Below are 12,519 nucleotides of genomic sequence, written 5' to 3' on the forward strand. Positions count from 1 at the left end.
GATACCATGGCTTACGAACGAAGATCGAGAGATTCCCAGATCGGGAGTAATTGCAGTTTATTCGGTCGGACAACTCGTCTACGTAAGGAATTTCATCGGAAGTCGGGCCTTCCATGTAAAACTTGAGTAGAAAAGGCTCTATGTTGGTTGACCAGAAGGTGTCATCTCTCTGAATACGTTGGATATCAATGCCCTTGAGTGTAAATATAACTAAATCACAAAACTCTCTTTGTGTATTGTGTAACTGCCCTTGTATTTCACAGTAGAAGCTATGGTGGTGATTTGTACCTTTCGCACCAGGCTCCATTTTCTTATTTTTCGCCTCATACTCCTTTGCGGTTTAAGTATGCTTCAAGAATCTTTTGGAACGGGGACACTTTACGTCAACGAGGCCATTTGTTCCAAGTAGTCAATCAGGGAATTCTGCTAGAAATTCAATCCTCCTTTTAAGGAATAAGCCGCACTTCTGCACAGTGCAGTTGTAAAGCAGCATCCTCATTGATTCTACCATATTCTGTTGCGGGTGAAGAAAGTCTTTGGGTACACGATACTTGAAACAAGTCTGGCACTGTACGTTGTGGTTCGACACCCACTAATGTCGTCGTCCTTATAGAGCCTCATCATTTAATCATTACATCGTCACCTCATATTGCTGTTCATCAACAGTAAGTACAATAGGCTATCGCCATATTGCAATCCAAGAATTGAAAAATTGAGGTGTTCAGTCCTTCAACAAGTTTATTATTTATATAATGTTATTACGTTGCATTACCTCGAGACGATCGACGTCCATCGTCGATCTTCAAATACTTATAGCTGTATATAAATTAGACGCACAAGGGGGGGGGGGGGGGGGGGGGTCGGTGGCCGAGTGCATGCTGTAGCGCACACCAGCTCGGAGCACTTGAGCGAAAGCTCGCGCTGCAGAAGCCACCCCGCCCCTGCCCGTTTCGATCTGGAAGAGCAGCGTACCGGCGTGCGGTCGTGCGCATCAGTACTGCGTGGTGCACGTTAAAGACGCCAGGTTTGCGGTTGTACCGCACTGGCTAAACTGCTCATCTACAGCTGAGAGTCAGACGCCCACTAAGGCGGACTAACTTCCGGCTGTATAAACATACACACAACAATTTGCAATTAGATGCATAATAACAAAGAGCACAGCGTGCCGCCTCTTTTCTTGGATGCCTCTTTTTAAACCAGCGCAAGCTCGCGCGTTCTCTCTTTTGAGACGGTTAGTACGGTCGCACATAAAACCCACGTTTCACCTACCCGGCCGCTTCCTCCTCTCATTATGTGTAGTTGGTTATAGCTAAATAAGCTATAATAATAATGTATTATTCATATTTACTTTCAGTTTCAGTCAGGGAGAAGGAGTTTTGAAGGAACTAGAGCAAATAAATGAGCTGCGCTTGGAGTATCGGCACTCTCTTCCACCTCAGTGTTGTGAACGGCGCCATTCTGGTGCTTGTGCAGTGCAGGCGCAACTGCCGATCATCAAGATTTAAAAGTGCGACATCCTCAGCATTAGATTTGGTGTTAGGAAGCTCACGTAATGTTGCTTTGCTTTGTCGCACACTGTTTAAAGTTGAGGACGGAAAAGCGCTTCTTGTGATTTCAGATAAAGCTTCAAATAACTGGCAAACATGATTTTAAGCCACAATATGGCCAAGTGTCGCTACTCTGACGCGTAGCTTATCTAATGACATTATTCATGCTCTTGTTCAAGAGGCTTGTAATACCTAGAGCCACTTTATTTGGCAGCGTAGCTGCCAGAGTAGCGACACGACGCAAAATTATCTAGATACACGACGTCAGAAGCGTCTATAGTGATCTCCATTTTGGGCCTGAGAGGTTTCTATGGTAACCGTACTGCTAGCGACGCCGGGCGGCAACCTTTATCTAGTTGATATCTCCATTCGTTAATTGAAAAGTGGTAAAATACCTAAAAGACGCTTTGCATGGCGGTACGGCACGGGCCTCTGGAGGAGTGGTGCCTGTTTCTTCTGTAAAATGAGACGATTTGCAGCGTGCACGGACAAGGCGAGTGGTTTTCCGCGCCGCCGGGATGGCGGCGGCTTCGTGGGACGAACGTACCGTCCCTGTGCTTTCGGACTTCGCTCCTATGGAACAAAATCCGATTACGCCGGCCACGACAGGACGATTGCCTTGGACATGACTGCTGCTCGACTGCCCCATAGTAAGAGAATGTATGCTTAGCACCATACTTCTTCAAGACCCAATCACTCATTCAAGATGAGATTATCTCACCGACTGGCAGGGAGCGACGTCGACGACGGTATCACCCTCGTTTTGGGCGATGAACAGTCAACGGGGTTAAACCAAGAAGGAAAGCACGGTGGTCTACAGAGGATTGTTAACGCCATCAAAAGAGACGGACGCCGGATATGAGGTGTTCCTGCCGACAGGCCAAGTGGTCGTCCGGAAGTTTACCGGCATGCAAAATGTCAATATTTTTATCTGGTGTAGCACGCACACCCGTGTTAAAGGGGCCATGAAATGATTCTTTAACTTCTTCTTCCTTAGCTTTAATCCTCAACTCAAAAGAGAACAGTGGAATCACGCGGTCGTGACATGCTAGGGCACCGGTGCGGTGACCCCAAGCTTCCACCGTGCTTTTTAAGCATACCATAGAACTTGTCATTCGCAAGTGCACCCATGTGCACTCATTGGCCACGAACGCGAATTCAAATATTCATCGACGAATTGATTGTTGACGAGCGCATACGTCTGAGTGACGCAGTTTTCGTGTCAAATGCGTGAGCTGGGGTCGGCTGACGTTATTTTGGCTTTTGTAGGCATTGCAAAGAGGATATCTAGAACCATACACACATGATGAAAGCATCGTGGCACACGGACATTAATGAGTACAAAACGGGCCCAGCTACAGAAAATAAATATTACACTCGTAAAAAATAATTGTCTGTAACTTGTTAATTACAAAGATGAACACACCTCTGAGCATATAAATTTAATAGTGGGTTGATGCATTCTTATAGAGCAGGTCATTTCATATACGTCATTTGAGCAAATGCCAGCTTGTCACTTGAAAAAAAAACAAAAAAAAAAAAAACACTGCGATCAAATGCAAGCTACTGCAACGAAAGGACGTTTATCAAAGTCTTCAGAACTGTCAATTCGTAAAATCGTCGATTATTACAAAAGGTTAAAGGTCGCAGGCGCTTTCTCGCTTAAAGTTGCTGTGATTATTCGGTGACCAAGGGCTGAAACAACTTCCCCTAGGCTCTACACACAACGTATACCTTTCGTTTCGACTCTCAGACATTTCCAACACTCAAAGGAAGCTAGAAAATGCGAAAATGTTATCCTAAAAGCTATATCGCAAGATCGTTGATTAGTACAAGACGTAAAGATCGCAGGAGCTTCCTCGCTAAAAGTTTGTGATTACGCGGTTACCTGGGGCTGAAACAACTTCCCCAAGGTCCAACATGCGACGCATACAATTTGCATTGATTCTCAGACATTCTAACGTTCAAACAAGGCTAGGAGTCGCGAAAATTGCATGCAAAATGTCTTATCGATCCTCGAACACATCCAGGAATACGAGCACCGCTACGGCGATATGACTGATGCTGTCACACAGGTGCTAATATCCAGAGCGATCTTGCACAGAAAAGGTACAAAGTCACATTCTTTCAGATCTTCACGTTATACCTGCGTCAGAGAGCACGAAGAAGTCCGAAATCGTCGGCAAGCAGCGGCACATTACGACTACCGCGCACCGAACGAACTCGTATCTACCAGCTCTGGGCGCTGCCATCTTACCGGTGACATCACGGCTCTTGCGAGGTCACGTGACGAGTAGTCACTCGGTTGCTAAGGGAACCGAGCCAGCTCAGCTCGTTGCTATGGTACCGCGTGTGACCAATCACGGTGAGAGGCGGCACAGGGAAAAGCGTGGCGCTACTCTGGCAGCTACGCTGCCATATCGAGTGGCTCTAGTAATACCTGGAGGGGCCATGACGTAAGCCCCGTGGATTCCACAAGCCACTACCTTTTGACACCTGCCTCTTCCTCATTGTTCCCACTTGTGCCAGTAATACCCTTGTTATACGGGCGCACTTAACTGCAGTTACGCTAAGCCACAGTTAGCGCACAATACTGGCCGACAACATTCTTTGGCTATGCAGTCAAAGCTATGGGCGAACGTGCGCTTGAGCATCTTGAGCACACATCGAAGCAGTGCACGAGCGCTCTCCACTTCTTCTGAAATAGCTGTCTGAGTGTATAGTGCGGTGACTGTGGTGCCACGTAACAGCAGTTAAAGCTGAGTTAACCACGGTTAAGGATGCTCGTGTAACAGGGGTATAATTAGCTACGGTTCAGAGTAACGACAGTTACTCTGAACCGTAGCAGCCATGATTTAAGCCATATTGTGGCTTAAAATCATGGTTGCCAGTTACCTGAAGCTTTATCTAAAATCACAGGAAACGCTTTTCCGTACCCCACAAATGTTTAAACAACCCGCGACAGAGCATTGCAATATTGCATCAGCTTCCTAGCACCGCATCTAATGCTGAGGAAGTCGTACTTTTGGATCATGACGATCGGCAGTTGCGTTTGCTCTGAACAAGACCCAAAATGTCGGCGCCCAAAACAATTTCGGGGAACGGAATGCCGATACTTTAAAGCTCATTTAGTGACTCTAGACATGAAGTGAACTCGGGTGTATTATTTTCCTCTTCGTCTTTATTGTTTATTGATTTCAATCATATCGAATAATGAACACATTATATCACGCTACACGTGTGTAATCATTTGTCTTAGATTTATTAATGGGACCCAGTACTTAACCCATTCATTTTTCGATAGTAAATCTTCCAATATATTTTTTAAATGTGAAGGTAAAAAGACACGGAGATTGATGATGATACAGACGCCAACGCCGCCCTCGGAAATTTTTTGAACACTAGAAATCAGCAGTTTGTCTGCCATCCGCCAGGTAGCGCCACAAAACACCCAAACAGTTTTTAATTATTTTTAAAATTAGCTGAGCTCTATACCTATTAAGAAACCAAAGCAAGATCATTGTGAAAATTGAATACATCGCAATGTATATCTATTCCAAGCAATAAATGTTATTAGATGCCAATAAATCTGTTTGATGTCCAAAAAAGATATGCATAAAAAACAGGTAAGTTTGAAGGGCTCCTGGAGCGTTATGACTTTGAAAATGAAAAAAAGCCATCGTCCACCTCTTGGGCAACCATTGTAGCTCTAAATGTTATAAAAGATTTTGTCATAGCTTAATTATTTCCTCAGCGGCATTTGAAGTACCATGACTCGAAGCACAAAAAAGTGCTACGTTTGATATAAAATATCTAAACAAAAACATTTTACACAACATATAATTTTTTTTTTGCATATTACCAATTATAAGCACTACATCTGTAGCTAATTTCATTGCCCTAGCGCTTTTCATTAAAAACATATTTGTGCTGAAAAATGTCAATTTTAGGGCAATATTTGGAGGGATGAAAAAAACAAAGTAGTGCATATACCAAAAACGTGTATCGTTACATTCTGCTCCGACATCATCTTAACAAAACTGCTATATTGGAACCGCGCTATCTTTAATGGATCGTTCATAAAACATGAACTAGCGGAGCAAGTAAGGGTCCGCGCCATCATATTCGCAACGCTACAAACACGCATGAACAGTAAAAACCAACACATACATAATATCAAATGAAAAAGTTTTGCATTGCCTTTCGAATGACATTAATGCCACAAAACAGTTTTTAAAAGGAGATGAGTAATGACCTGCCAAAAAGTACCTAAACTGTCACATTCAGTGGGACCGTGGCCTTAATGTGCATTTTTGTAGTATGTGTTTCATCCAGTGTTTAAGAGAAATAAATATGTAAGAACAGATGCCAATTTTTGTAGCTTATTTTATGAAACATCGCATGATCCTGACAATGTTATATTGAAAGGAATGACGCAAAAGATACAGGCAAGCTGTTGGACTTGCAACATTGTGCAAACCCGACATCAAGGAACAAGAAGGGAGGACACAAACAGCAACTGAGATTATAGTTTGTGTCCCTCTTTTTTTTTTTTTTTTCTTGATCTTGGGTTCCTACTGTTTTGAACTTCGCCTTGATGTCGCCTGGGCCGGTTTGCTCATCTTGCGGCCGCGGACGCGGCTGCGGCCAAGAGGGATTTTGCTGTCACGTGACCAGCTCCACGGGGACAAGGAAGTACCTAGCGTCTCTGTCTAATGGCGGAGAAATCCGTATCGCTTCAAGCACAAAAACCTAATTTCGCTCGCAGAAACTGACTGCAGGAACTTTCAACTGGAGTCCAACTGACCGCCCCTTTATACTGTAGGAGCGGCAGGTAAAGTTACGGCCAGGAAGGCTAAATATGAGCTAAAAAAAAGAGAAAGACCACTCGAGATAAAAGCGGTGGCAGTATATTTATATAACTCCGCCAGCGCTCGTGGCTCGCGCCTTCTCCTGTGGCCGATAGAGTAACTGTATAGGCTCTGCTTGCAGAGCCAGAGTATCGCGTTTTTTTTCTTTTCGCCGCCATCTCCGTATTGGCGGAGGAGTAGTCACGTGGGCAGAACTGGATCAGACCTTCGTGCGGGAAAGCGGCCTTCCAGAGCGCCGAGTTTCGGGGGACATATTTCCCGCTTTGAGTTCGCCAAAGATAGATCCTAGACTAAAATCGAACGAACCGAAAGCTTCCTAAGTCATTGAACATTATGTGCGTCAACTGGGTACAATACAATCCTGTTTTTATATAACGCGAGCGATGTTTTAGGTCTAGGACATCCGTTTCCCAGGTATGGGAAGCAGACGACACAGACGACGATCGCGTTGCTCGCGTCTGCGGCTCTCGCGGAGTGATACGCGATACGCGACCGGCACATCCGGCCATCTGGGCGAGTCGGCGAGCTCTCGTGCGAAAGCGAGGGGACGGCGTTTTCGTCAGCCGCTGCCTCGTTTACCGCAATGAATTGACGACTTCAATTCACACGCGACCCGCAGGATCCGCGGGTCCAATTTTTGCAATCGAGAGGGAAACAGGAAACGACGGGACAACGATGACGGCGCCTGCGCGGCTCGTCGCCGCACGCCGCACTATTTTCCTTACCCAGCGCGCCGCAGCACGCCACAGCACGCCGCCTCGCGTCTGCGCCTTCGCGTCCCCTGCAAAAACCGACCGTGGCTTCCCGCAGTGCTTGGCTCTAGAATGGCACCATTATGGTACTCTGCTCCGCAAGCGGAGCATGTACAGTTACTCTAGTGGGGAGAAAGAAGAAAACGCCGTTTCGAACGGACGCGTTTTCATGTTCTCCGCTGCAAATCAACAATCGGCCCCAGGCCGAGGAAACCCTTCTCCTTCTGGTTCATATGCAAACAACGACTTTCAAACGATGCAACCGGTCAACTCTGCAGCCGCACCCGCGGCCCCAGGAAAAAACCAAGCTCAGGCGACTAGCCAAGATGAGTATCGAATCCTACTTCCACGGTTTCCTCCCGGAAGCTTGTGCATCAGTTCTGTTTTTCTTCATGCCGACATGTCGGGCAGGTCCTACCGTGCAATTGATTTTCGCGACGGACTCAAAGACGCCATCGAACTCCGAGAAGTGTTGTCCCTTGGACAGTTCCAAATGAGCCACGTTTGGATGGTTACGCTAGTGAGTTCTGAAGCCGCGGAGAAGCTCAAAGCAGCAAAAGAACTGACGGTGAAGGGCAAAAAGTGCATGGTCATCGACCCGAACTCAAAAGACGTTAAGCTCAAGCTCCTCTGGCTTCCGTCGTACTTAGAAGATAAGAAGATTGCTGAAGCATTGTCGCCATATGGAACCGTGCGTAGCATCTCGAGAGAAAAGTGGCGCGTGCCAGGGATGGAAAACATGGAAACGCTGAACAGAGAGGTCTGTCTGACTCTTCATGACATGGCGACATCGGAAGATATTCCCCATCTGCTCAGAGTTGCCGGCATACAGTCCCTTCTGGTCATGTCCGGGCGACCACCCTTGTGTCTGAGATGCAAGAAAGTTGGACACATACGCAGGCAGTGTCGCACCCCAAAGTGTGCGCGTTGCAACAGATTCGGACACGAAAGTGACGAGTGCTATTCCAGCTACGCAGCCGTGCTACGGGGCTCTGGCACAGAACCAGATGCCAACCAAGAGTTCATGGATATCTCCGAGGTCGTGGACGCCACTGGTGAGGTTCTCCCAACTCAAGCCGGGTCTGCAGAGGCCGGACCTCCTATTTCCGATAAGAACGAAGATCCAGCTGTCAAGGAAGTCTCCGAAACACCACAAACCAAGTCGGAGACAGAGAATGAAGGAAAAGACTTGCAGGAAAGAAAGGACAAAAATACCCCGCTACAACAGAAGTTAACTCAGCAGCCTACAGATTTTGCTGAGAAGCCGACGACGTCAGAAGGCAATGACGACCTACCGGACTCAATGGACATGACCAAAAACAGTTCCAAGGACACTAACGACACCAAACGAAAACAAGATGCACCACCTGACACCACCGCCGCGAGTAAGCGGAAACCTACCTTGCAACCAAGCTGCTAGTGTTTAAACCCAAATTCATAGCCCCTCTTCTCTCCCTCCCCTCCTTCTCCATCTCCCCCTCCCCCTTTCTCTCCTCCTTCCCTCCTAGTTAATGGCCCTCGTTTCGCAACACTAAATGTTAGAGGCTTTAATTCTAGAAAATACAATATCAACTGAAACGTTTACTTGAAGATAAGGAGGTTGACTTTCTGGCCGCACAGGAAACAAAGCTTTTAACAGATGAACAGGTAGAGCGTGCCCTGCAGCATTTTCTGCGTGACTATGAAGTATGTGTCAGTCACGCTGTTGGTTACTCTGGGGGCTGTTTACTGTTTATTAAGAAGTCTTTCCAACTGTCTAAATTAAGGGTCACCACAGACCTCTGTGGCCGCTTCATTATGTGCGACTTTCAAGTCTCTGACATAAGGTGGAGAATTATATGTATTTACGCTCCGAATGAGGTTAATAGCAGAATTGTATTTTTTAATAACCTGCGCCCATATTTAATATCAGATAGAATGTTAGTTCTTTTAGGAGATTTTAATTGTGTTTGCAACGAAGCAGATAGAACTCCATTCAAACCGCGAATTGACCAGAGCGCACGTCTACTGCTGGACATAGTTGATGAAGGAAATCTTTTTGATGTTGCCCCTTTCCAGCTGGAAAAAAATCACCTGCAATTTACACATTTTCAGAACTCCTCTCACGCGAGGTTAGACAGAATCTACTGTTCTGTAGACCTAATTAACACTCTAAGTGGTTATGTAGTTGAACCAGTATTTTTCACAGACAACTGCATGGTGTTAGTAACTGTTGGGAAGAAACGAAGAAAAGAGAATATAAATTGGAAGTTATGGAAACTAAATGTTCAATTATTAAAAGATAAAGTCTTTGTAGCCAGTACGAAAGAATTAATCAAGCAAATAGGAGAAACAACCGAACATATATTTGTTAAATGGGAGCTCCTTAAACAAGAACTAAAACAGCTAGCAATTGAGAGAGGTACTATTATTAAATTTCAGAAGGCTGAGACAGAAAAAACATTGCTACGTAATTTGCGTGTTCTGGTAGAACTAGAATGCCAAAGTCCTGGGCAAGGTTTGGAAGATATAACTCGAACGAAAGCTGAGTTGGACAAATTTCATCACGGGCGTTATCAAGGCGCGGTTGTGCGTGCCCGTGCTGAAAAATTTTTCTTAGGAGAACAGCCAACGAAAAGGGCAATGGAGGAGAAGAAACGGTATGCAATATCTGAAGAAATCTATGAAATAGAACAGAACAGCCTTATCGTTACAGATAAAGAAACTATAGCACATGTCTTTTTTGAACACTACCAAAATATATTCGGCAATGGTCCTGCCTCGACAGATAACGAATATCTAGATCAACTAGTCTCTTTGTTGCCTCAATTAGAAAAAAAATGCAAACAAGAATTTGAGACCCCCTTCACCCTAGATGAAGTGGAAAAAACAGTGAATGCCCTTCCAAAAAGAAAAACGCCAGGGCCAGACGGCATCCCTGCAGAATTTTATCAACTACAAAAAGACACTTTATGTCCCATACTGCTTGAGATTTTTCAAGAGGCCTACAAAACCAGGAGTCTTCCCCCCCTCATTTTTGCGAATGCATACTATACTTATTCCCAAAACCGAGGACAAACACAAACTATTACGAGTGACTGGCTATCGGCCCGTAACGTTATGTAATGTGGATTATAAGATTTTTGCTCAACTCCTGACAAATAGATTACAAAGTGTCATTTGCGGTCTCGTTGGAGATCACCAGACTTGCGGGATTCGCGGACGGGCCATTCAAACAAATGTACACATTGCGAGAAGTGTGTTAGAGTGTGTGAACAACAGTAGTGATCAAATCGTAACGGTCCAAGTTGATCTGGCGAAAGCTTTCGACCGTGTCAGTCATCATGTTCTTTTCAAAATTTTGTCTCATATTGGTGTTGGGGATATTCTACTTCAAGGTGTACAAATGTCTTACAGTAACTGTTCCACACGCTTAGTCATAAATAACGAAGTCACAGCAAGTATCCCAGTCCGTTCCTCAGTTCGACAAGGCTGTCCGTTATCGCCTTTACTTTTCACTTTATATCTTGAACCCTTATGCCAAAGTATACTGAGAAGTGAGAAACTTCAAGGCTTCACCCTGTGCAACACCGAAGTCAAAGTACTGGCGTATGCAGATGATGTCGCTTACTTCTGCAAAGACAAGAACAGTGTGTCCCATGCTATGGAACTCACACACAGGTTTTGCGAGGCCACTGGAGCCTCAGTGAACCTAGAAAAGTGCCGAGGTTTCTGGCATGGAGCTTGGGCCACGATGCCAGAACAATATGAAGGCATCCAGTGGAGTTGCACTCTGTGTGACTACCTAGGTGTGCCCTTGAGGCACTTCCAGAATAGCAAGTCCTACTGGTCCGGAATTGCGACTGGCTTGGAGAAACGAGCCAAGAACTGGTCCCACAAAAATTTGTCCATTTTTGCACGTTCGACAGTCTGCAACATTTTTTTAGCGGCGAAGTTGTGGTATGTCCTGCAAGTACTGCACTGTGCAAGGATGAATATACAGAAGTTGCACAGGGTGTTTAGTGTTCTTGTCTGGAAATCCTCCTGGGAACCCATGCGTCGTGACAACTTGTTTCGACGTGTATCAGAGGGGGGACTAGGCCTTCCTCATTTGTTTATTCGCCAATTGGTTTCGCGATTTCTTTTCTTACGAGACCAGGAACATCCTTTTCTTCGAGATGTCATTCAAAACAAGCTGGGATGCTTTCTTGCGGACTTTATTGTATCCTCCACAGGATATCAAACATGTGCTTTGGTAGGATACCTAAAGGAAGTAGTTGATGCTTATCACTTTCTGTCAGTAAGATTTCCAAGGGACTATCTGACGTCTGTAACACGTAAGAAGTTGACAAGAGATCTTGTATGTGTCCTCTTTCCAATGCCAGTTTATCACACTATGTTCGGCGATGGTCCTGACCAAGATGTACTACGCCGGGTGAAAAAAATGTGCATCCCCCCGGCGGCAAAAACTTTCTTTTTTAAACTGCACTGTTCGGTATTACCTACCAAGGTATGACTGCAGGAAAAGGGCCTATATGTTCCGTGGTCAGTAAACTGCACATTATGTAAAATGCCCGAAACAGTCGAACACATGTTTATTCACTGCTGGGACGCGGTTTTCTTTTGGGACGTTTTGCAGCGCACACTAAAGAAAGACACTGATATTACAACTTACACGATTCGTTTTCTTCCTGTGTCATCTAAAGATACTTTTCCTTTTGATTTGGTGATGCTTGTAGCGTTATACAGCATGTGGAAATCACGCCTTGACATTAGAAATGAAAATTTGTACCCTAAGACTGTACGCTTACATTTCATTGACCTTGTAACCCGTATTAAAAGTGTGTATGACATTCAAGAAGTAGTTCCGGAATGGTTACCTTTGATCAGTAGTCTCATAGATATCAAAGAATTTTGACTTAAAAAATGACATTGAACTATGCCCGTGAACTGTGAATAAGTGGTTTATGTTTATCCTTCCATGCAATAAAGAAAAAAAAATACTCTAGTGGCCGAGAGGTTAGAGCGCCGGTACTTGTCAACGCGGCGTGAAAGTTCCGGGTTCAAATCGCGCTAGGCACTCTCTTTTTTTTTATTTTTTGTATTTTGCGCGTGTCTCATTTTTTTTACTGTGATCCTTTTTACGAATCATCCACTTGCACTACTTCGCCTTGCACTGTTTTTACTGTTAGTCCCACCTGTTCAATAGAAGCACCGGGAAGAAAAAAAAAATCAAGGCAAGTTAACGCGCAAATACAATCGTTTCATAATATTCAATAAAAGGGAACCAAGGTAACCGCATCGGTATGGCTTTCACACAAACGGAGCCGAAACAAGCATCTTTTCCCCAGCAACTATAATGTGATGTGT

At 45.0% G+C, this 12,519-nt stretch overlaps 1 pseudogene; it reads left to right on the forward strand.

The window, feature by feature from the left end:
* Window positions 1–7,936: 7,936 nt before the first annotated feature.
* On the forward strand, window positions 7,937–8,611 carry LOC120843874 (annotated as a pseudogene).
* Window positions 8,612–12,519: the final 3,908 nt, after the last annotated feature.

This window comes from Ixodes scapularis, unplaced genomic scaffold, assembly GCF_016920785.2.
Source record: "Ixodes scapularis isolate PalLabHiFi unplaced genomic scaffold, ASM1692078v2 PGA_scaffold2__306_contigs__length_199485367, whole genome shotgun sequence".
Taxonomy (NCBI): Eukaryota; Metazoa; Arthropoda; class Arachnida; order Ixodida; family Ixodidae; genus Ixodes; species Ixodes scapularis.